This window comes from Pristiophorus japonicus, chromosome 6, assembly GCF_044704955.1.
Source record: "Pristiophorus japonicus isolate sPriJap1 chromosome 6, sPriJap1.hap1, whole genome shotgun sequence".
NCBI classification, from domain to species: domain Eukaryota; kingdom Metazoa; phylum Chordata; class Chondrichthyes; family Pristiophoridae; genus Pristiophorus; species Pristiophorus japonicus.
Genome location: NC_091982.1, coordinates 182,156,312 through 182,180,416, shown reverse-complemented (window position 1 = coordinate 182,180,416; position 24,105 = coordinate 182,156,312). Strand labels below are relative to the sequence as shown.

General features: G+C 45.8%; 2 pseudogenes; both read right to left on the bottom strand.

Annotated features, from left to right (window-relative positions):
- Positions 1-623: 623 nt before the first annotated feature.
- LOC139266359 (U2 spliceosomal RNA) lies at positions 624-789 on the bottom strand (annotated as a pseudogene).
- A 464-nt stretch (positions 790-1,253) lies between these two features.
- LOC139266325 (U2 spliceosomal RNA) lies at positions 1,254-1,488 on the bottom strand (annotated as a pseudogene).
- Positions 1,489-24,105: the final 22,617 nt, after the last annotated feature.

Genomic DNA, 24,105 nt, shown 5'->3' with positions numbered 1-24,105 from the left:
GATAATGCCACAGGGTCTTTTATGTCCAGCTGAGAGAACAGAAGGGGCTTTAGTTTCAATCACACCCAACATGCGGTAGCTCCATCCAGAGCTGTACTGAAAATCTTTGTGGTCCTGAGCACCAAGGACTTTCAGGGCCCTTCTCCACCTGATCCATTCAAACACAAATGTTTTTTACTTGGGGTCCCCATATTTGGCTGGTGCCCCAGGGAACAGACCCCGTCGGTCTGAGTGCCTCTACACCAGAGGCAAGAATGCTACTGCTGAGTCAAGGCTGACACTCCATAAAAGAGATATTTGGTGAAATCCTAAAAACATAATGTGGATATTATTAAAATGTCATTTCTGCTTACATATATTTCAAGGTATGATTTTTTTCTATATACATATGATCTGATTGCTAAGCACAAAAAGACATTACATGGTAATCTGGGCTGTATATATACATCTGTTATGGTATTAATATTATATGTCTAAGCATGCAAAAATGTAGTTACACTTTCCTTACCTTCACTTTATTTTTTTAAATTTTTTTTTAATGTCCAAATTCTTTCCAGATCAACTCTAACGCCAAAATTCACTTTGCGCCAATATATTTGATCTTAGGCCAAAAGGCCGAGAGGCGAAGTTGCACCGTTCCTGGAAATATTGCAATACCAGGTCGGTGCATGGAGTGGACGGGGCATGCCCCTGATCCAGCTCCCTGTCCAAAAAACTATTTAATATCAGGTCCCCATGGAGGATATTAAACTGATAAGAACAGATTTTTTTTTTTTTTTGAAATTCGTAGCCAATCGTTCCAATTCTTTGTCAAATCACAAACGCCAGAGGTCACCTTGGGCCCATTCAAGGATCACTCTGCACCAATGCTCTTAGCCAAAAGGCCTAGAGCCACTGCACCGTTCCTGGAAGTACTGCAATACCAGGTTCGTGCCATGGAGGTGGATGGGTCAGGTCCCCCACACACCTCCGTGAAGGTGGATGGGTCAAGCCACCCCACCCACCTCCTATTTCCAAAAAAGCAAGCATATACCTTCCTGATCCAGGGAGAACCACCTTGGGGTTATGGTGGTTACTCCCCTGTCAGGTCAGTTACGCATGATCTTAGCCAAAACTGATAAGAACAGATTTTTTTTTTTTTTTTTTAATTCGTAGCCAATCGTTCCAATTCTTTGTCAAATCACAAACGCCAGAGGTCACCTTGCACATGCCAAGGATCACTCTGCGCCAATGCTCTTAGCCAAAAGGCCTAGAGCCACTGCACCGTTCCTGGAAGTACTGCAATACCAGGTTCGTGCCATGGAGGTGGATGGATCAGGTCCCCCACACACCTCCGTGGAGGTGGATGGGTCAAACCTCCCCACCCACCTCCTGTTTCCAAAAATGCAAGCATATACCTTCCTGACCAGGGAGAAACCACCCGGAGGTCATGGTGGCTGGTCAGAAACGGTACTACACTTGATCTTAGCCAAAAGGCCGAGAAGCGATTATTTTATTGCCAACCATATAAATTTATAAAATCTGTCTCTTTGTTTTTGTGCAAATCACTATAAACTCTCTGTGCTCAACACCAGCAACTCACTTTCTAGCAATGGCTAATCATTTGTTGAAGTGATCTGAAATCTCTCCCTTAACAAAAGTAAAATACTTACTTGTGAAGTCACTATTGTTGTTTGATATATGCATATTCTAAATGATCAATATGCGCATAACTTTCCATATCACAACAGTATGCTAAAATTATCTCAGAAAAGCTCCAATCAGAAAAAGGCACGGGCAAAACCTTGCAATCAGAACTCTTCCTTTCTTCTCCTTTTGGTTTCTCTTTTCACTCCTTATCTTTCTTTTTGACTGTTTCATTTTTTACTTTGTTTTTTAAAATCTTTTCTTCTTTTCACTTGACCGATTGTTTTTTGGTTGCTTCCAAAGCTATTCAGACGTTCTATCGTTGGGCCCATTTTTTGAGAAAAAAACTAAGGTCAGTAGGCCAATTTAGGGTCACGATCTCTCACAATCGATCTCCCCCAACTGCCAAATTGGAAGCCAAAAACTTCCACATCTGCAGGTTGCCAGCCTGAAACGGGTGGTAGTCCCCTTGCATGCTCCACCTAGTTGTTCCAGGTCTTCAATTATCAAGCCAGCAGATCTGAAAGGGACAGTTGAAGGCTGCCCAGAAAAAGGTAAGGAAACATTTTAATAGTTCCATTTCTGTGGCGCCAGGAGGAGCAGGATTTCTCTTTCTGGCTTCACAAAATCACAGCAGCCTGAGCTCGCCCCGCTCCCATTCCACATTGCCTTCCCTCCAAAGGAACTACCTGTGAACCTGATTCAGAGTTGGACAAAACTCCCAAGGCAAGCTGAATTTGTCACATCCACATGATGTCCATAGCTCACTGGTTTCATGTAAATGGGACTCGAGGCCGAATGGTGGTGAGCCTTCTCTTTGAACTGCTGCAATGTTTGTGGTGATGGCGTTCCTACAACTGTAGTAGTTAGGGAATTCCAAGACTCTGACCCAGTAACATAGAAACATAGAAACATAGAAACATAGAAAATAGGTGCAGGAGCAGGCCATTCAGCCCTTCTAGCCTGCACCGCCATTCAATGAGTTCATGGCTGAACATGAAACTTCAGTACCCCCTTCCTGCTTTCTCGCCATAACCCTTGATCCCCCGAGTAGTAAGGACTTCATCTAACTCCCTTTTGAATATATTTAGTGAATTGGCCTCAACTACTTTCTGTGGTAGAGAATTCCACAGGTTCACCACTCTCTGGGTGAAGAAGTTTCTCCTCATCTCGGTCCTAAATGGCTTACCCCTTATCCTCAGACTGTGACCCCTGGTTCTGGACATCCCCAACATTGGGAACATTCTTCCTGCATCTAACCTGTCTAAACCCGTCAGAATTTTAAACGTTTCTATGAGGTCCCCTCTCATTCTTCTGAACTCCAGTGAATACAAGCCCAGTTGATCCAGTCTTTCTTGATAGGTCAGTCCCGCCATCGTGGGAATCAGTTTGGTGAATCTTCGCTGCACTCCCTCAATAGCAAGAATGTCCTTCCTCAAGTTAGGAGACCAAAACTGTACACAATACTCCAGGTGTGGCCTCACCAAGGCCCTGTACAACTGTAGCAACACCTCCCTGCCCCTGTATTCAAATCCCCTCGCTATGAAGGCCAACATGCCATTTGCTTTCTTAACCGCCTGCTGTACCTGCATGCTAACCTTCAATGACTGATGTACCTTTGTGACCCCTATGATGTTGGTGGTGGAGGACATATTGATAATGGTGCTGTACCGTGACACCCAGGTCTCGTTGCACCTTCCCTTTTCCTAATCCAAATAAGGAAATGAGATATATATACAAATCATTACGGGGTGTGACTTGGAAGGGTGTTTGGAGGTGATAATGCTCCCACAACATTGTTTCTCTTATCCGTCCTTAGTGGCAGAGGTCGCAAGTACGGGAGGTGTTGTTGAAGTAGCCTTAGTAAGTTGCTGCAGTGCATCCTGCAGAGAGTACATAGTGCAGCTACACTGTGCTGGTGGTGACAGTGAGTCCAGTGGTGGGGCATTGATCAAGTAAATTGCTCTTTGTATGTGTTTTCACCTGCATCCACCTAGGTGAGTGGTATTCCATCACTCCTGATTTGAGCTTTATAGATAGTGAAGCTTCTTTGAGGGTATGAGGTGTGCCATTCTTTGCTGAGTACCCAACTTCTGCCATATTCTTCTAGCCACATTGGCTGGTCCAGTTCAGCTCCTGGCCAATTGTGACCCCTATGATGTTGGTGGTGGAGGACATATTGATAATGGTGCTGTTGAAAGTCAAGGGGAAATGGGCTTTCTCTTGCTTGAGATGGCCATTCCACGAAACTTATATGACACAAATGTTACCCGCCACCTGCCAGCCAAAGTTTAAATGTTATCAAGGTCCTCCATAGACTGGCATGGGCTACCTCATTATCAGAGCAGTTATAAATGGAGCTGAACACTGCAATCATCAGCAAACAGCTCCATTCCTGACCTTGTGATGGCGAGAAGCAGCTGAAGACGGTTGGACTGAGGAATTCCTGCAGAGGTGTCCTGGAGCTGTGATGATTCACCTCTCAAAATCACAAGTAATACCACTATCATAGCTGTAGAGGAACACTGGATTTTTTTCTTGTTAAACAAAAGTGGGGTTTTACACCGAGACACAGCTGAAAGTGTAAAGTATCCTGATGAAAGGCAGTGAGGTGGTTATTTAAATCAGAGGTCAGTACTTTTGATTATTGGAGTTAAAAGCAAAAATAGGATAAATCAGAAGGATGCAGACAAGCAGTGAGAGTTTGGAGTTACTGGGCCCAAGTTTCGGGCCGCGCCTAGAACGGCGCAGCCCCGACCTGGACGCCCGTTTTTCGCGCTCGAAAGTGCGTCTAAAAAATACTTACAGATTCTCCGGCTCCCTGCAGGTCCTCTAGAGCTGGGCGCGGCGCAGCACGAACTGTGGGGGGTGAAAACAGTGCCGGGACCTCTGCACAGGCACGCTACAGTGGGCGCGCATGTGCAGTAGCTCCAGGCGCCCAAAAATGTGGGAGGGGCCCTAAGCACGCAACCCCTAGCCCTGGCCGAATAGGCTCACTGGGGCGGCGTGAATCAGGCTGCACCTCCCACGCCCAGCTACTGCTTCCTCTCTTCAGCTGGCTCTCAAACCCCCCCCACCCCAGCTCCCGACCCGACTCACCCCCGACCCGACCACCCCCCCCCCCACCGACCCGACTCCCGCTCCCCCCGGATCCCACTCCCCGGACCCAACCCCCGCTCCCCCCGGACCCGACTCCCGCACCCCCCCCGGACCCGTCCCGTGCTCCCCCGCACCGGACTCAACTCGACCCCTCCCAGGACCCAACCCACACCGCCCCCCCTCAGGACCCGACCCGACCTCCGGCCACCCACCTTTAATTCCGGTGCTGGGGGCGGGCCCCGCCCTACCCGGCCGGGCCCATTCAGCCTCCCTCTCCTCTCCTCCTCCCTCTCTCCCTCCCTTCTTCCCCTCTCCCTCCCTTCTCCCCCTCCCTTCCTTCTCCCCCTCCCTTCTCCCCCTCCCCCCCTCCCCCCTCCCTTCTCCCCTCACTTCTCCCCCTCCCTTCTTCTCCTCTCCCTCCCTTCTCTCCCTCCCTTCCTTCTCCCCCTCCCCCTCCCTTCTCTCCCTTCCTTCTTCCCCTCTCCCTCCCTTCTCTCCCTCCCTTCTTCCCCTCTCCCTCCCTTCTCTCCCTCCCTTCCTTCTTCCCCTCTCCCTCCCTTCTCCCCCTCTCCCTCCCTTCTCCCCCTCCCCCACTCCCTCCCTTCTCCCTTCCTCTTTTCTCCCTCTCCCTCCGCCCCCCCCCTCCCCTCGCTGTCAGAAACACAGACACTGATAGACAGAGAGTGAGAGAGACAGACAGAGATATAGAGACACTGACAGAGACACACTGGGGGGAGGAGTGCCGTCCCAGCACGCTGTTGGAGGGCTCCTGGTGCTGCAGTCGGTAAGTAGAAAATGTTTTATTTATTGATTTTTAAATTTTTTTTATTTTTTATTAATTTTTTTTGATTGATTTATTGGTTGATTTATTGATGTATTTATCATTTATTATTGATGATGGCTCTTTATTTGTAAAACTGAAGTGTTTAATGTTTGTAAACTTCCCTTTAAAACCCCCCCCCCCCTCATTCCCGACGCCTGATTTGTAACCTACGCCTGATTTTCTAAGTGTAGGCAAGGTTTTTCTGAGCGTACAAAAATCTACACTTACTCCATTCTAAGTTAGTTTGGAGTAAGTTTTCACTGCCTAAACTTTCAAAACGGGCGAAAGTGGCCGGACACACCCCCTTTTGAAAAAAAAATCTGTTCCAAACTGAAACTGTTCTAACTGACTAGAACTGGAGCAAACTAAATGCCGAGAATTGCAATTTCTAAGATACTCCATTCTAAACCAGTTGCTCCAAAAAAACAGGAGCAACTCAGGCCAAAACTTGGCCCCACTGGAACTGATATTCTATAAGAAGGAGTTAAACTGAGAGATTACATGAGAAAGAGAAAAAATTGCTATGTATCGCTTATAAGGCTCATTAGTTGACTGACTTGCCCAGTTTTTTTCAAATGTGTCATTTTCCAAGAGAACCCAGTGAAACAGAGCAGTGAAACTACAGCTGCATCGAAAACACATTATTCAGCATAAGGTTTAAAGGGCAACACTAGGAAATTTATGGCTCTCATTATAGTATATTACTCACTTTTCTATCCATTTGTGCTGGATGTTTCTCAGATGTTTCTTATTACTTTGCTTAGAACACTCTGTGCATGCTATTCAGGCCACCTAGGCTGCCATGACATTTTTCCGATGATATGGCTAAACAATATAATAGCTGATTCAGAATTATTGAGTAATTGCCACTAAAATAAAATGAAGGAATAAGGGTTAGTGATAGTAACATTATTTGCTCTTAACTGTTAGCAGGAAAAACATAATTAATTAACCTAATTGTTTTATCTAAGCAAGAAAATACAGCTGATAAGTATACTGATCAGTTACATTTCAAACACACAAGCAGCTCTCAACTGCACGTTCTCTGCCTTGTCACAGCTCTGAAGTGCACTTGTTGCATTCAGTCCAAGCGATGGGAGATACCCCATTGCAAGACTCGAGTCACAAAGTGACGAGGACGAGTATCTGATTGGTCAACAAATGTTTTTCTACACCCTTCTGGAAAATTGTGAATGCTGAGTATAATCCTTGCTTTTCTTTCTCTCTCTGTAAGAAGTTGATTTATCACTCAACGGAGTAGATTTTCATGTGCCCGATTCCATCAGACATGTGGTAGCCAGTCTGAGGCCCAACTAGGCTCCCCAACCCTCCCGCTTTGGGTGAGAGTTGACCGGAATGAGCGATTGGTCTCCCAAGTGTTGTTGCTGGTGACTCAGGAGAAACAGTTCTTGTATGTGTGGTTTGTGGCTTGCAACCAAACCGAGCTGTCTGAACCCTGCCTGTCCCACTGCAACACATTTGTGTGAAAACTTTAGTTAGAAGTTACTTTTATCAATGATGTTTTTATCAAATCAGTGGAATTTACTTAGTGTTTCTAATTGCAGTTGATACTGTAGAAACATCACAAAAGGAGTTTTTATTTAAAAATTACTTGGACTTAAATCTTTCTATTCTTTTGTGTTCTTTAAGTTATAAATTATGTTATTCATCTCACTATAAAACAAAAAGTTAAATATTTTATTCAGAGCTTGGTGATCCTGAGACACTCAACTAACGGAAATGCAACAATGTTTGCAAATATTGGGCAAAGGTCACGTGATCAAATGTCACATGATCAAATCTCCAAGAATACGTCAAACTAGAATTGGCAATCCTCGACCTGACCAATTTTATGCTTGGGGCTTGTGATATATTCTTTACAACATCACAAACACACAGACCGCAAGATAGCTTCATTAACACAGTAGTCCACTAGGTGGAACTAGGTTATACTTTTCCCTCCATAATGAAGAAGTAATTATCACAACATAATCATCATACATAACTTGTATGGTTATACACAACAAAAGATATGAACTTATTTTGCCATATTTACAAATCAAACTTAACCACTGGTTTTCTGTTTCGAAGTGGATACTTTTGCTCTCGAACAGAACCTTCCAAACATGGTGTCAAACTTAGACTCATTCTAGGCTGATCCTGAGGAAAGTTTTCCTCCAAGGGATGCCCTTGATTTACATTTGAACTCTCTACAACTTCAGACTGTTTGTCTGCCTGATTCGGACTCAGACTTAAATTCTGACTTTTTCTTGGACGTGTTTCTCGTACATTTTATGTAGGATATGCTACTAGTGCTGTACTTGTAATAAGACTATCTGATGAGTCAGAAATAATCAAATCATTCCAACTTTCAACTCCTTCCACATTTTAGATAAAATATGATCAATATGAACAAACCTAACCAGTCCATGATCAAACATCTTGACCAAATATGTGCGCGGACCACATATCTTCATCACTCTTCCTGGCAACTACTTTAACCATTTATGGTGATGGTTCTTCACTCTCACCTTCTGATTTAATTTCACACTTCAAAAAGGAGTTAGATGAAGTCCTTACTACTAGGGGGAATCAAGGGGTATGGCGAGAAAGCAGGAATGGGGTACTGAAGTTGCATTTTCAGCCATGAACTCATTGAATGGCGGTGCAGGCTAGAAGGGCCGAATGGCCTACTCCTGCACCTATTTTCTATGTTTCTATCTCTTATTCTACCTCTATTATGATTCTCTTTAGATATGTCATAGTGAATTAACATGGTGCTCTTTACCAATTGGCTTTTACACTCCTTGAATGCTGCGTCGCATTCTTCTGTCCACTTCCAATGGACCTGTTTTTTCAACAGCTCATTCAGTGGATGCAAGACTGTAGCCAGATTTGGTACGAACTTCCCATTATCGTTCAAAAGTCCCCAAAATGATCAAAGTTCAGTGACATTCTTGGGAGTGGGTAAATTTTGAATTGTATCCAGCTTTCCCTTGGTTGGATGTAAACCATCTTTGTCTACTCTGTGCCCTAAGTACTCCACTGAGTTTCGAAATAACTCACACTTGTGAGCAGTCACTTGTACTCTGTGCTTCTCTAGCTGTTTGAGCACTTCATTCAATATGTTATTATGGATTTGCCTGTTTGGTGCTGAAATTAGTATGTCATCTAAATAACATACTACCCCTTCAATGCCTTCCAAAATCTGGTTCATCACCCCTTGAAATATGGCAGGGGCAGAAGACACTCAAAATGGTAGCCTATTAAATTGATATAGGCCTAGATGAGTATTATATATGAATAAAGAGTCTGACTGGATACTGTGAGCTCAAAGTAAAGTGTGACCGTAGTCTTTTATTGCAGATCTCCAGAGTGCCTTTCCAGCCTGTGAGGCCTCCTTAAGTACCAGTGCTCCCAAGGGATTGTGGGATCCCTTGGGACTCCAGGGGATGAACACTCTGGTGGCTGTACAAGGTTATATACAAGTTTACATATATAACAACACTCCCCCGCAAAGTCAACAGTGTAACTATTTGCAAGGTGAGTCGATCTGGGGCCTTTCTTTCCCTGGTTGATCGTCTCGGTGCAAATGCTGGTTTTGGTGAATCGATTGTTGGGCCCTCGCTAGGCTGCCTGGTGTGGTGAGTCCTGCTGGGCTGCTGCGGCTGATGGGTTCGGCATTGTGGCCAAACGCAGTGTCGATTGCCACTAGTGTGTATGTTGGGGGGTCAAAGAAGGTTGGTTCCAAAGTTGGTTGCTCAGGATAGTCCATGACTCTGAGTTTGATTTGGTCCAAGTGTTTCCAGTGAATGAGTCCATTTGAAAGTTTGACCCGAAACACCCTGCTCCCCTCTTTGGCCACAATAGTGCCGGGAAGCCACTTGGGACCTTGTCCATAATTCAATACAAATACAGGATCATTGATTTCAATTTCGCATGACACATTAGCGCTATCATGATATGTACTTTATTGAAGCCGCCTGCTCTCTACCTGTTCATGTAGATCAGGGTGAACTAACGAGAGCCTTGTCTTAAGTGCCCTTTTCATGAGCAGTTCAGCAGGTGGAATCCCAGTGAGCGAGTGGGGTCTCGTGTGATAGCTAAGCAGAACTCGGGATAGGCGAGTCTGCAGAGAGCCTTCAGTTATCCTCTTCAAGCCCTGCTTGATAGTTTGCACTGCTCTGTCTGCCTGACCATTCGATGCTGGTTTGAACAGGGCAGATGTAACATATTTGACCCCATTACGTGTCATGAACTCTTTGAACTCGGCACTGGTAAAACATGGCCCATTGTCGCTCACAAGGACATCAGGTAGTCATGCTTAGCAAACATGGCTCGCAAGCTTTCAGTGGTGGCAACGGACGTGCTTGCCGACATTATCTCACATTCAATCCATTTGGCGTATGCATCTCCAACCACAAGGAACATTTTACCCAAAAACGGGCCTGCATAGTTGACATGGACCCTGGGCCACGGTTTTGAGGGCCAAGACCATAAATTTAGTAGCGCCTCCCTGGGTGCATTGTTTAACCGTGAGCACGTGTTACATCTGTGCACGCAGGACTCTAAGTCCGCATCGATACTGGAACAGCACACGTGGGATCTGGCTATCGCTTTCATCATTACGATGCCTGGGTGGGTACTGTGGAGGTCACTGATGAAAGTGTCTGTGCCCTTTTTTGGGACCACTACCCGATTGCCCCACAGAAGGCAGTCTGCCTGTACAGACATTTCACCTTTGCGCCACTGGTACGGCTTTATCTCTTCCTGCATTTCCACTGGGACACTGGACCAGCTCCCATGAAGCACACAATTTTTTACTCGGGACAGTAAAGGGTCCTGGCTCATCCAGGTTCTAATCTGTCGGGCTGTGACGGGTGATTTCTCACTCTCGAATGCTTCCATAACCATGACTATGGGCTGTGCCATTTCCACCCCCGTGGTGGGCAATGGCAGCCTACTGAGAACATCGGCACAGTTTTCTGTGCCTGACCTGTGGCGGATGGCATAGCTGTATGCGGACAACGTGAGTGCGGGCCGATGCATTAGTATTTATTCCCTTACTCTCAGAAAACAGGGATATTAGTGGCTTATGGTCAGTTTCCAATTCAAATTTGAGCCCAAACAGATATTGATGCATTTTCTTTACCCCATAGACACACGCTAATGCTTCTTTTTCAATCATGCTGTCAGCTCTCTCAGCCTTAGACAGACTCCTGGATGCACAGGCAACCGGTTGCAATTTCCAAGATTCATTAGTTTGTTGCAAAACACACCCGACACCATACGACGACGCATCACATGCTAGTACCAAACACTTACATGGATCATACAACACAAGCAATTTGTTTGAGCATAAAAATTTTCTAGTTTTACAAAGGCATTTTCTTGGCGTTTGCCCCATACCCATTTGTCTCCTTTACGCAGTAAGGCGTGCAGTGATTCTAACAGTGTGCTGAGACCCGGTAAGACATTATCAAAGTAGTTCAGGAGTCCTAGAACGACCGCACCTCCGTCACGTTCTGTGGCCTTGGTGCGTTCTCGATTGCCTCCGTCTTTGAATCGGTGGGCCTGATGCCATCCGTCGTGATTCTTCTCCCCAGGAATTCCACTTCAGGCACCAGGAAAACGCACTTCGAGCGTTTCAACCTGAGCCCCACACGGTTGAGTCGACTAAGAATCTCTTCCAGGTTCTGCAGATGCTCGACTGTGTCCCGACCTGTGACCAAAATGTCGTCCTGGAAGACCACCGTGCGTGGGACCGACATCAGTAAGCTTTCCATGTTTTGCTAGAATATTGCCACGGCTGATCGAATTCCAAATGGGCATCTGTTATAAATGAAGAGACCTTTGTGCGTGTTAATGCAGGTGAGACCCTTCGATGATTCCTCCAGCTCCTGCGTCTGGTAGGCCGAGGTCAAGTCCAGCTTCGTTGAACGTCTTTCCTCCTGCCTGCGTAGCAAAAAGGGCATCAGTCTTTGATAGTGGGCATTGATCCTGCAGGGAGAAACGATTGATTGTTACTTTGTAATCACCACAGATTCTGACGGTGCTGTCTCCCTTGAGGACGGGAACAATCGGACTGGCCCACTCGTTGAACTCGATCAGTGAAATGAGGCCCTCTCGTTGCAGCCGGTCCAGCTCGATCTCTACCTTTTCTCTCATCATGTACAGTACTGTTCTTGCCTTGTGATGGATGGGTCACGTCCCCATAATTAGGTGGATCTGTACTTTTGCTCCTTGGAACTTCCCGATGCCTGGTTCGAACAGTGAAGGGAACTTGTTTAAGACTTGGGCACACGAAGCGTCATCAGCGGGTGAGAGCGTTTGGACGTCATCCCAATTCCAGCGTAACTTTCCCAGCCAGCTCCTGCCGAGCAGCGTGGGACCATCGCCCGGTACCACCAGAGTGGTAGCTTGTGCACCGTTCCATCGTAGGAGACCTTTACAGTCGCACTGACGATTACGGGAATCAGTTCCTTTGTGTAAGTTCTCAGTTTCGTGCGAATGGGAGTCAAGACTGGCCTTGAGGCTTTGCTGCACCTCAATTTTTCAAAAGTCTTTTTGCTCATAATGGACTGGCTCGCGCCTGTGTCCAACTCCATTGACACCGGGAGTCCATTTAGTTCAACCTTCAGCATTATCGGGGGACACTTTGTGGTAAATGTGTGCACCCCATATACCTCTGCCTCCTCGGTCTGAGGCTCTGGTTCGTCGTGATCTGCCGTGGATCTGTCCTCCTCTGCAACATGGTGTTTTGCAGGATTAACAGGGTTTGTAGCTCGCATGCACATATGTTGGAAGTGTCCCATTGTTCCACAGTCCTTGCAATGTACCCTTTGAAACGGCATGAATGGAAACGATGATCACTCCCACAGCACCAACAAGGTGTTAATGGCCTTGCATTCATCACCCTTGATGATGGACTCTGAAACTTCTGCGGACGTGCTCTGCACTTTGCAATTTGAAAGCAACATCACTTTGTTCACAGTACTTGTAGCAGCACTCGTGAGCTGAGAGATTTGCTTAGTATTGTCACTGGTGGCAATGAACGCCTGGGCTATCGCTATGGCCTTACTCAAGGTTGGGGTCTCTACAGTCAAAAGTTTGCGAAGTATCATTTCATGGCCAGTGCCAAGTATGAAAAAGTCTCTGAGCATGTGCTGCAGATGTTCTTCAAATTCACAATGTCCTGCAAGACGTCTTAGTTCGGCGACATAACTCGCCACTTCCTGGCCTTCAGACCTTTTGTGGGTGTAGAACCGATACCTCACCATCAGAACGCTTTCCTTCGGGTTCAGATGCTCTCAGACCAGTGTGCACAAATCGTCGTACGATTTCTCTGTGGGTTTCGCTGGAGCAAGCAGATTTTTTATGAGGCCATATGTTGGTGCCCCGCCGACGGTGAGGAGAATCGCCCTTCGTTTGGCAGCGTTCACCTCTCCTTCCAGCTCGTTGGCCACAAAGTATTGGTCGAGTTGCTCCACGAAGGTTTCCCAATCATCTCCCTCTGAGAATTTCTCCAGGATACCCACTGTTCGTCATCTGTATCTCATTGCCAGTTGTTATATATGAATAAAGAATCTGACTGGATACTGTGAGCTCAAATTAAAGTGTGACCGTAGTCTTTTATTGCAGGTCTCCGGAGTGCCTCTCCAACCTGTGAAGCCTCCTTAAATACCTGTGCTCCCAAGCGATTATGGGATCCCTTGGGACTCCGGGGGATGAGCCCTCTGGTGGCTGTACAAGGTATATACAAGTTTACATATATAACAATGAATATTTATAGTCAAGCATGACTTGGACTCCTCATCTAGTTCAAGTTGTAAATCAGCATTTGTGAGATTTAACTGAGAAGATCTGACCACCTGCCAACATTGTGAACAAATATTCTACATTTGGCAACGTATTGGGGAGATTTACCCTCTAGAACCTGGTTTACGGTTACTGTATAATCACCACACAAACTTATCTTACCATCGGACTTAGGTACAACAACAATGGGTATAGCCCAATTACATAGATAATGTTCTCAGTCTCTAGTCTTTTGACTTCTTGCTCAACTTTCTTCTTGAGTGCGTATGGTATGGGGCGTGGCTTGCAGTAAACTGTTCTAGCGTCCTATTGTACCCTGACACATTCCTTGAAGCCTTGGATCAGACTGCCTATTTCGCAGAACACCTTTGGATATTTCTTGATGACATCATCCTTCAATACAAATCTCGTTTCAACATGGAAAATCTCACTCCAATCCAGCTTCAGTGATCCCAACCAATTTCTTCCTCGTAAGGCAGGCTTGTCTTCTGCCACTACTAAGAGAGGCAAGCACTGAAATTGATCCATGTATTTCACCAGTACGGTGATACCCCGCTGGAGTGGAACTAAACTACAGAACCAGTGGGAACCTGTTCAACCTTTGCCGTCTCCAGGCCAGGTCCAAGAGCACCCCAACCTCTGTCGTTGATCTACAGTATGCGGACGACTCCTGCATCTGCGCACGTACAGAGGCTGAACTCCAGGATGTAGTCAACGTATTTACTGAGGCGTACGAAAGCATGGGCCTTACGCTAAACATCAGTAAGACAAAGGTCCTCCACCAGCCTGTCCTCACCACACAGCACTGACCCCCAGTCATCAAGACCCACGGCGTGGCCCTGGACAACGTGGACCACTTCCCTTATCTCAGGAGCCTCCTATCAACAAGAGCAGGCATTGACAACGAGATCCAACACCGCCGCCAGTTTGCCAGTGCAGCCTTTAGCCGCCTGAGGTAAAGAATGTTTGAAGACCAGGCTCTCAAAACTGTCACCAAGCTCATGGTCTACAGGGCTGTAGTAATACCCATCCTCCTGTATGGCTCAGAAACATGGACCATGTACAGTAGATACCTCAAGTCGCTGGAGAAATACCATCAACGATCCTACAAATTCCCTGGGAGGGCAGATGCACCAACGTTAGTGTCCTCAACCAGGCCAACATCCCCAGCATTGAAGCACTGACCACACTTTATCAGCTCCGCTGGGCAGGCCCCATAGTTCGTATGCCAGACACGAGATTCCCAAAACAAGCGCTTTGCTCGGAACTCCTTCATGGCAAACGAGCCAAAGGTGGGCAGCGGAAAATGTTACAAAGACACCCTCAAAGCCTCTCTGATAAAGTGCACCATCCCCACTGACACCTGGCCAAAGACCGCCCTAAGTGGAGGAAATGTACTCATGTTAAGAGTGGAACAAGTCTTCCTCGATTCTGAGGGACTGCCTATGATGATGATGATGATACGATCTACCACAGAAATATTCTCTCCTGAGTAGCCTCGCAGCTCTATCTTGGATTTCTCCCCTGGGAAATCACGCAATTTGTCGAGATATTGTGATTCCGGTACTACGCTCATGGATGCGCCAGTGTCGATTTTCCATGGGTATCCTCGTTCCTGCAACATCTACTTGGATGATGATACATTTTTCGAATTACTGTGAGATACCTTTTGTGCTCCTGATGACGTGTATCTCCAAAATGTCCTTGTCCTGTTGCTTTTCTTCCATGCTATGTAGTCTCTGGGGATTTCTACTTCTAGCCTTCAAAGTTGGTTTACTCTTCAGTCGACATGCCTTCGCAAGATGCCCAGTTTTCCTGCAGAAAAAACACTCTGACTTCACATGTGGACAACTTTGTTCAATATGTTGTCCCAGACACTGATAGCCCGACTTCAATGTTCTGTTACCATTGCCAGTTGCTGAGAACTTGGGGCCCAACTGCCTTTTACTTTTAACCTGCAGGCGATTCACCTCGGTTGTCTGATGACTGGAAATTCTCGGGAATATTGGTCGGCCATGTCCATCGACATAGATGTCTGACAAGCTAAATCAAAAGTCAAGTTAGGAGTTGTCAACAACGTCCTCCTGATTGCTTCATTTTTCATCCCACAAATAAAGCGGTCACACAATGCTCGCTCCTGAAAGTTTCCGAAATGACAGTGCTTTAATGCGACAATGTACTCACTGATACTCTCATCGTGGAATTGATCTTGTGTTCCAAAACGATAACTTTCAGCAATTTCCAGGGGCTCAGGACTGTAGTGCTGTTCTAACTTGCTTCGAATCTCCGTAAGTGATGTGTCCTTTAGCTTGATGGGAACAAGCAAACTTTTCAGGGTTTCATACACCTCTGGACCTGCTTCAGTTAGGAAAATAGCCCTTTTTCTTTCCAACATCATCTGGTTACTGTTTTCATCATCGGGGACTTTGATGATACTATTTGCAGTGAAAAACATTTCTAGCTGCTCTACATATGCTCCAAAAGTCTCGCAGTCGCGATGGAATTCACCCAAGCACTCTATTATTCCCATAGGCGCAGCCATCTGGACTCTGGCAGTTCAGTCAAGTGTGCTTGTAATATACCTTGGAGTTTTAGCTCTTCTGCAAACAAAGGACCTCTCTAGTCCCTCTGTTGTTCGGTTGGAATCATCCACCAACCAAAATTTCAGCTAGGAAATCCAGAAATCCTATCCTTCATCACCAATGTGCTATATGCTTTACGACATCACAAACACACAGACTGCAAGATGGCTTCATTAACACAGTAGTCTACTTGGTGGAACTATATTACAGGGCTCATTTCCATACCAGCAGCTTGCCAATCTGAGACAACCGAAAATCAGGCAACTCCTGCGCGGAGCCCAGCTGTTGCAGGTAAATTAGTGGGGGAGGTGATCCCATGGAGGGTTGAAGAGGGTTAGCCATCGTGGGGATTGATTTTTGTGGGGTCAGGAGTGAATTGTAGAATGACAAAAAGCTTGGGTCTGATTGTTTATTAACACTTACATTTGCACTTACATGGTACCTTTAACACAAAAGAAAATCTCATGGCACTTCAGTTAGGCCCTTGGGAAATGGACATTGAGCCAAGGAAAGAAAGATTAGAAGCGGTGACCTGAAACTTGGTCAAAGAGGTGAGTTTTGCAAACGTTTTAAAGGAGAGAGAGGTAGAAGGGTTTAGGGAGGGAATTGCAGAGCGGAAGACCCAGGTGGCTGATAATTCTCCTGTCAGCAACAGATCAAAGGGATTGGGGGTTGGGGGCAGGTGATGCACAAAAGCCCAGTCAGAGGATAGGACTCTGAGGGATGGCACACAAGGCAGGACAAAGTGATGGAGATAGGTTAGGATGAGGAGATGGAGATTTTAAAAAAGCAGAGGATTTTAATTTTGTGGCATTTAGAGGGGTGTGCCAGTAGTCAGTTAGGCCAATGGAGATGGGTGAGTGAGGCTTAGCGGGGAGTTTTTACCTAAAAAAGTGAGTGTCTGGGAGCGGGCGGGTGGTTAAAAGGGATGAAACTGATAGAGGGTCGGGAAGCCAGCTCGAACCCGCCGACTTCTGTTTTTAACTGCAGCGCTTTCAGCTGCATGCGAGAAATCCCCATGGGAGAGGTGGATTGGCAACTGAAAGATGTTAATAGGCAATTAAAAAGCTGTTTTAATTGCAGATTTGAGGCTTAACTCTGAGTGCACAGGTTTCCTGGGCTTCCTGGAACTCGCCAGTGAAAGCAAGGCGAGACGACAGTGCAAATTGAGGGGCAAATGACAGGCAAACAATCCTACAAGTACTCAGACAGTGAAAGGTTTTTGGAGAGTGTGCTTTCAGTACTTTGCAGCTGATTTCCACTACGTTGGAGGTCATTTCTGCTCCCTCGGATTTTTGCGATTCTGATCTACACGTTCCATCTGTCAAGCATCAGTTCAGCATGGGTGCCGCTTATGCAACTTTACCTTGGAGCTCAGTTGAGGACCAAGTTGAGTAGCAGCACCAGCAGTAGGGGCAGCATTAGCAGGAGCAGCAGCAGCCTTCTCCTCTCTGACCTGCCAGACCACAGAAGGCGATGAGCACAGGGGTGCTGCTCGCAGGAGGCAACACCCCCAACACAGGGTATATCGGCAGAGGACCAGCTTACTGGACATGTCAGAACACCAGTGCCTCAGGAGACTCAGGGTAGTGCGTCAGTTGGTCGCAGACATTTACAGCCTCCTGGAAGAAGACCTCCTGCCAAGTGGAAGCGGTGGGCATGCTTTGCCAGTGGCTGTCAAAGTCATCATCAGCTTCAATGTCTTTGTCTATAGTTCCTTCCAGGGATCTGCAGGAGATATCTGCAGAACCTCGCAATCTGCTGCCCACAAATGCATCACTCAGATGACCGATGCCATGTTTGACACGGCTGGCAATTATGTGCACTTTGTAACCGATGAGGACAGTCAGAATGAGCAGGCGCTTGGCTTTGCAGCTCTGGTTGGCTTCCCACAAGTCCAGGGAGTTATCAATTGCACACATGGCAATCATGACGCCCCCAGATCACCCGCAAGGGATTCCACTCCAGCAGTGTTCAGTTTGTATGCAATCACAAGAAGATCATCATGCTGGTGTGTGCAAAATTCCCAGGAAGCTGCCATGATGCTTTCATCCTGCGCCAGGCCACCCTCCCAGAGCTGTTTGGACCACAAAGCAGAGTTAACAAATGGCTCCTTGGTGGCAAGGGCTACCTTGCCCAAACAATTAGTTAGTAGCCCAAATAATGAGGCCCAGGAGAGATACAATCAAAGGCACATGACCATGAGAACTGTCATCGAGCAAGCAATTGGAATGCTGAAGATGCGATTTATGCGCCTGAACAGATAGGAATGGGTGCACCTGTAAGGTAAGTACATAGAGGAGTGATGTGCTGGGGTTGGCTTGCGAAGAGACTCTCCCTGCGAACCCTTACAGAATGCAGCATCAGCTCTAGGAAGGCACCATTTAAGCGAGATGCAGCCTTGCCACATTGGGACTTCATTAATGCAGTTTCTTCCTCCATTTCCCCCACCTGGACAATCCTTCAACTTTCATCTCCGCAGAGTCCCTTTAAATAGTTCAGCTGAAATAGATTCGTACGTGCCGTCATCACGCCCACTCACATTAATTGGTCGGGAAACCTCGAAGTCAGATGCTATTGCAGTGGGTTCGTTAAAAAGCCAAACACACTGCTGAAACATCCGGGTTCCCGACCTGCCACAGGGCTCCTCCGCTGCCAGTGTATCAGACAGTGAAAATTTCAGCCTTAATGTGGGATTAGATACTTGTGGCAGAGACTTTGGACAAGTTGGAATTTATGAAGGGCGGAAGATAGGGGTTGGGAGTTGACAAAAAGCATGTTTAAACATTGAGGCAGCAGAGTGGTTGAGCGAGAGGAGGAGGCGAGCTGTGTTGCAAAGATGATAGGTTGCAGTCTTTGTGATGAAGAGGATATGTGATCCGTAGTTCAGCTCAGGACTCCGGTGCACAAATCCTCACACTTAGTTCTATGTTGTTATCCCCGACAAAGATCTTTTTCAATCTTAGACTCAAAAAAGTATCAGAATTTTAAAATCTATTCTTAGTGAGATGATTCTGCAGTTAATACAGAGGCTAGGATTTACCATTTTTACAGATAAAAGTGGAATAGTATTTTATTTTTTTAACTCACCACAATTACTGAAATCTTTAAACATCTGAATAAGCAGAGCTGCCAGGGAAAACCTCTTAAAAAATATCATTAGTGACCTCAGGAACAGTAGTTTTTTTTGCATAGATAATGATCAAGCAATCTCCTCCTCATACTCCCCTGGGTTTTAGCATTTATCTAAGATTTCCAGTTTGTATTTCACTTGGGGTAAGAGGGGTTTTATTGAAGAAAACATGAAATCTGTTGGCTTCATGCAGACCTATAAAAATCCTAGAAGACCCCATTAATGCCCGTTGAAATATAGACTACTTTACAAAGACTTTCACAAGCAGCAATTGCAATGCAGATCTCCATCTTTTGCAGCTGGGCTAAATATTAACTGCCCTTGTTCACCCAATTCTTCAAATGAATACAAGTTTATTTGGAATCACAACTGATGAGATCAGCCACTCCTGTTTTTAAATGGCTTTAGACAATGAATTATGTGCTTGACAGCCCAACATTAGAAATGGTTCTAAAATGAACAAATCCATTTTAAAGCACCAAGATTGAACAGGTGAAATTTAGTACATATCACACCAGTGGTTTATCAAACTAATTATGCTTGACATTGCAAAAAAATACTACGCTGCTCCTGCAGTATAAGAACATTTTTAAAATTCCTAATAGTATGAATGTATAATAATCTGAATTCGAACCTGAATATTCTGAATTTACTGCAATTTGTCAACAAAGAAATATTCCTTCATAAATTGAGGTATTAAAATATCTACCTTTACAATCTGAAAACAAATTTCATGTGTAACTCAACAGTATCTATCAAAATGTAAATCAAAATCATAGAGCCTCATATGTTTGTATTGAATTGGAAGCCAAAATTGGGGGTCGCTTAAGATAACTCGGGTAGAAATTCAGTTCCGCCTGAAACGCGTCGTACCGACCGCTTCTGACGTGTTTTCACTGCCGCTGTGGATGATGTGGCCTCCTGCGTGAAATTCAGTCATTTTTTTGGGAGCGGGCCAGAAGTTGTTCATAATGGGGGTGGAAGTGCGGCAGTGAGCACTCTAGAGGGTCGGAAGTGGAGGCGGGACGGAGATTCCGCCACTGTCAGTCATCAGCCTAGCATTGATGATGTCATGATGCGTGTGCGTCACCACATCTCTCCCCTCCACTTAAAGGGTAGAGCCGCTGCGAGCTCTGCGATTATTTCAGTTAGGTCCACTATGCCACCAGGGAGGGTTTCGGCCGGGCCAAACCCGGGGCCAAAATTGTCGGCAGTTGATGACCCTCATCGAGATGACCCTCCCTTTGAATGGCCGCCGCACAGCCATATCACACACACTGAAAAGACGGTGCACTGACAGAAAAAGCTGTTGGGCACACCGCTCAGTGGCCCGAGGATTTTTGTAGCTGAATTGCGTTATGAAAGTGCTTTGTACAGACTTGATAAGTCCAAAATATAAGGAAATCATATATTAACTGCATTCAATTACTTGTTTTTTTATCATGCCATGTTGTCTGGAAAATAACATCCTTGTTACCTGCATGTTCATATGTCAAAAGTTAGTTGTGTTGTTGCACATGAGTTTGGCTTACCTTTTAGTTTTGCTATCCATGTCATTAACTTATCTTAAATAGGAATGATTTCCACTTGTCATGGACAGAAAAGGGTGAGGGCAAAGTAATTTATATTTATTATTATGCTAAATGACGTGTCAAGGGATTAACTGCAGATATTTATCACGTGTGCAGTTACGTAGAAACATAGAAATTTACGGCGCAGAAGGAGACTATTTTGGCCCATTGTGCCCGCGCTGGTCAACAAAGAGCCGCATGGTTCTTGGTCAGCAGCCCTAAAGGTTACATATAAACCTATGAACAATGACGGAAAGGCAAAGAGCACCCAGCCCAACCAGTCCGCCTCACCACAACTGCAACACCCCTTATACTGAAAACAGCTACACTCCACCCCAACCGGAGCCATGTGATCTCCTGGGAGAGGCAAAAACCAGATAAAAACCCAGGCCAATTTAGGAAGAAAAAATCTGGGAGATTTCCTCTCCGACCCATCCAGGCAATCGACACTAGTTCAGGAGATCACCCTGGCCATATTCTATTCCCTGCAATACTTATCACTATATCTGCGCCGTTCAACAAAAGGTCATCCAGTCTAATCCCAATTATCAGCTCAAGGTCTGTAACCCTGCAGGTTACTGCACTTTTAAGTGCCCATCCAACCATCTCTTAAAATTGGTGAGGGTTTCTGCATCCACCATTCTTCCAGGCAGCGACTTCCAGATCCCCACAACCCTCTGCGTAAAGAAGCCCCCCCATAAATCTCCTCTAAATCTTCCATCAACAACCTTAAAACCATGCCCCGTCATAATGGACCCCTCCACCAGTAGAAATAGGCCCTTACTATCCACTATGTCCAGGTCCCTCAATATTTTGTACACCTCAACGAGGTCTCCTCTCAACCTCCTCTGTTCCAATGAGAACAAACCCAGCCTATCCAATCTGTTCTCATAACTAAGATTCTCCATTCCAAGCAGCATCCTCGTAAATCTCCTTTGCACTCACGTCCTTCTTATAATACGGTGACCTGAACTGCACGCAGTACTCCAGCTGTGGCCTAACCAAAGTATTTTACAATTTAAGCATAACCTCCCTGCTCTTATATTCTATGCCTCTGCCAATAAAAGCAAACACTCTGTATGCCTTCTTAACCACCTCATCCACCTGGCCTGCTACTTTCAGTCACAAAAACACCCATCGACCATTACCCTTTGCTTCCTACCTCCAAGCCAATTTTGGATCCAACTTGTCACTTTGCCCTGTATCCCATGGGCTTTAATCTTAGGATTTTCCTTAATTTTACTGGCCAAGAATTTCTTGTGCTCTCTCTTAGCATTCCTAATATCCTTTTTAATTTTGCCTCTTAACTTTCTATATTCCTCTAAAGATTCTAAAAGTATTTAGCCGTTGGTATATGACATAAGCGTCCTTTTTTTACTTAATCCTCCCCTGTAAGTCCCTAGACATCCAGGGGGCTCTAGAATTATTTTTCCCAGCCTTTTTCTTTAAGAGCACATGTTTGGCCTGAGCCTTCCGGATCTCCTCCTTGAATGCCTCCCACTTTTCCAACACTGATTTACCCACAAGTAGCTGTTTCTAGTCCACTATGGCCAAATCACTCCTTAACTTAGCAAAATTAGCTTTTCTCCAATTTGTAACTTTTATTCCAGGCCTATTCTTGGCCTTATCCATAAGCAACTTGAATCTGACTGAATTATGGTCACTGGCACCCAAGTGCTCCCCCACTAATACCCCTTCAACCAGCCCAGCTTCATTACCCAAAACTAAATCCAAGACCGCCCCCTCTCATGTTGAGTTTGCTACATACTGACTCTCTTGAATGCATTTCAAGAATTCCGCACCCTCTATACCCTTCACACTAAATTTGTCCCAATCAATATTTGGATAGTTAAAATCCCCTACTATTACTACCCTATGGATTTTGGACTTCACAGCAATTTGCCTACATTTTTGCTCCTCTATCTCCCTCCCACTGTTTGGGGGTCTATAATACAGGCCCAGCAGTGTGATCGCCCCTTTTTTATTTTTCAATTTGACCCATATGGCCTCATTTGATGATCCCTCTGACATATCATCCCTCCTCACCACTGTAATAGTTTCTTTAATCAGTACCGCAATCCTCCCCCACCCCCCCGACTTTTTATCCCCCTCTCTATCTTGTCTAAAAATCCTGTAGCCAGGAATATTGATCTGCCCCTCTTTCAGCCATGTTTCTGTAATAGTTATACTGTCATACTCCCAAGAGTCTACCTGTGCTCTTAGCTCATCCGCCTTATTCGCTATACTCCTTGCATTAAAGTATATACCATTCAGCACAGGAAGATCTCATTGCTTACTACATACTAAGTCCTGTTTCCTCTGTCTTACAGATTTGCTTTCTAGATTCTTGCTATCCAATTTCTGCTTTACTTCCTTCCCTTTTGAATTCATTCTCAGGTTCCATTCCCCTGCCAGCTCTCCCCAACAGCATTAGCAAAACTCCCCGCGAGGATATTGGTCCCGGCGCTGTTGAGGTGCAACCCGTCCGGTTTGTACAGGTCCCATCTCCCCCAGAAGCGGTCCCAATGCCTCAAGAATTTAAAGCCCTCCCTCCTACACCAACTTTCCAGCTATGTGTTCATCCTCTCTCTCCTATTCTTATACTCATTAGCACGTGGCACCGGTAGTTACTACCTTTGAGGTCCTACCCTTTAATTTTCTTCCTAGCTCCCTGAATGACCTCATCCCTCATTTTACCTATGTCATGGGTCCCGATATGGACCACAACCTCGAGCTGTTTACCCTCCCCCCCGAGGATGCTCTGCGACCACTCTGTGACATCCTTGACCCTGGCACCAGGGAGGCAAAAAAACATTCGGGAGTCACGTCTACGGCCGCAGAAACGCCTGTCTGTTCCCCTAACTATAGAATCCCCTATCACTAGTGCTCTTTTGTTCATCGTCTCCCCCCCCTGTGCAGCTGTGCCTTGGAATTGGCTCTGGCTGCACTTCCCAGAATCACCATCATCCTTACTGATACTCAGAAGTGAGTTTTGGTTTGAAAGTGAGATGGACTCACGTGGGGACTCCTGCGCTACTTGCTGAACACACTTACTATGTCTGGTGGTCACCCACTTCCCCTCTACCTGCACATCTTTAAACTGCAGGGTGACCACCTCCTGAAACGTGCTATCCACGTAGCTCTCAGCCTCGCGGATGCATCGTATTGACACCAAAATGCGGAGCTCGAGCAGTTGAAGCTGGAGACACCTCCTGCAGCGTGAAGCGTCCAGGACTTCTCATATGCCGCAGGATGTGCACTCCATGGGACTGAGTTGCAATGCCATCCCTCTCGTTAGCCTTATCTAGTTTAAAATCTGCTTAAAAAGAAATAAAGAAAAAAGAGCTACTCACCAACTCACCTCACCGACCTGTGTGGCCTCCCGAACTCACCGACCTCTGTGGCCTCCCGACCTACTTAAAAATAAAGAGAGAAAAGAGAACTACTTACCAA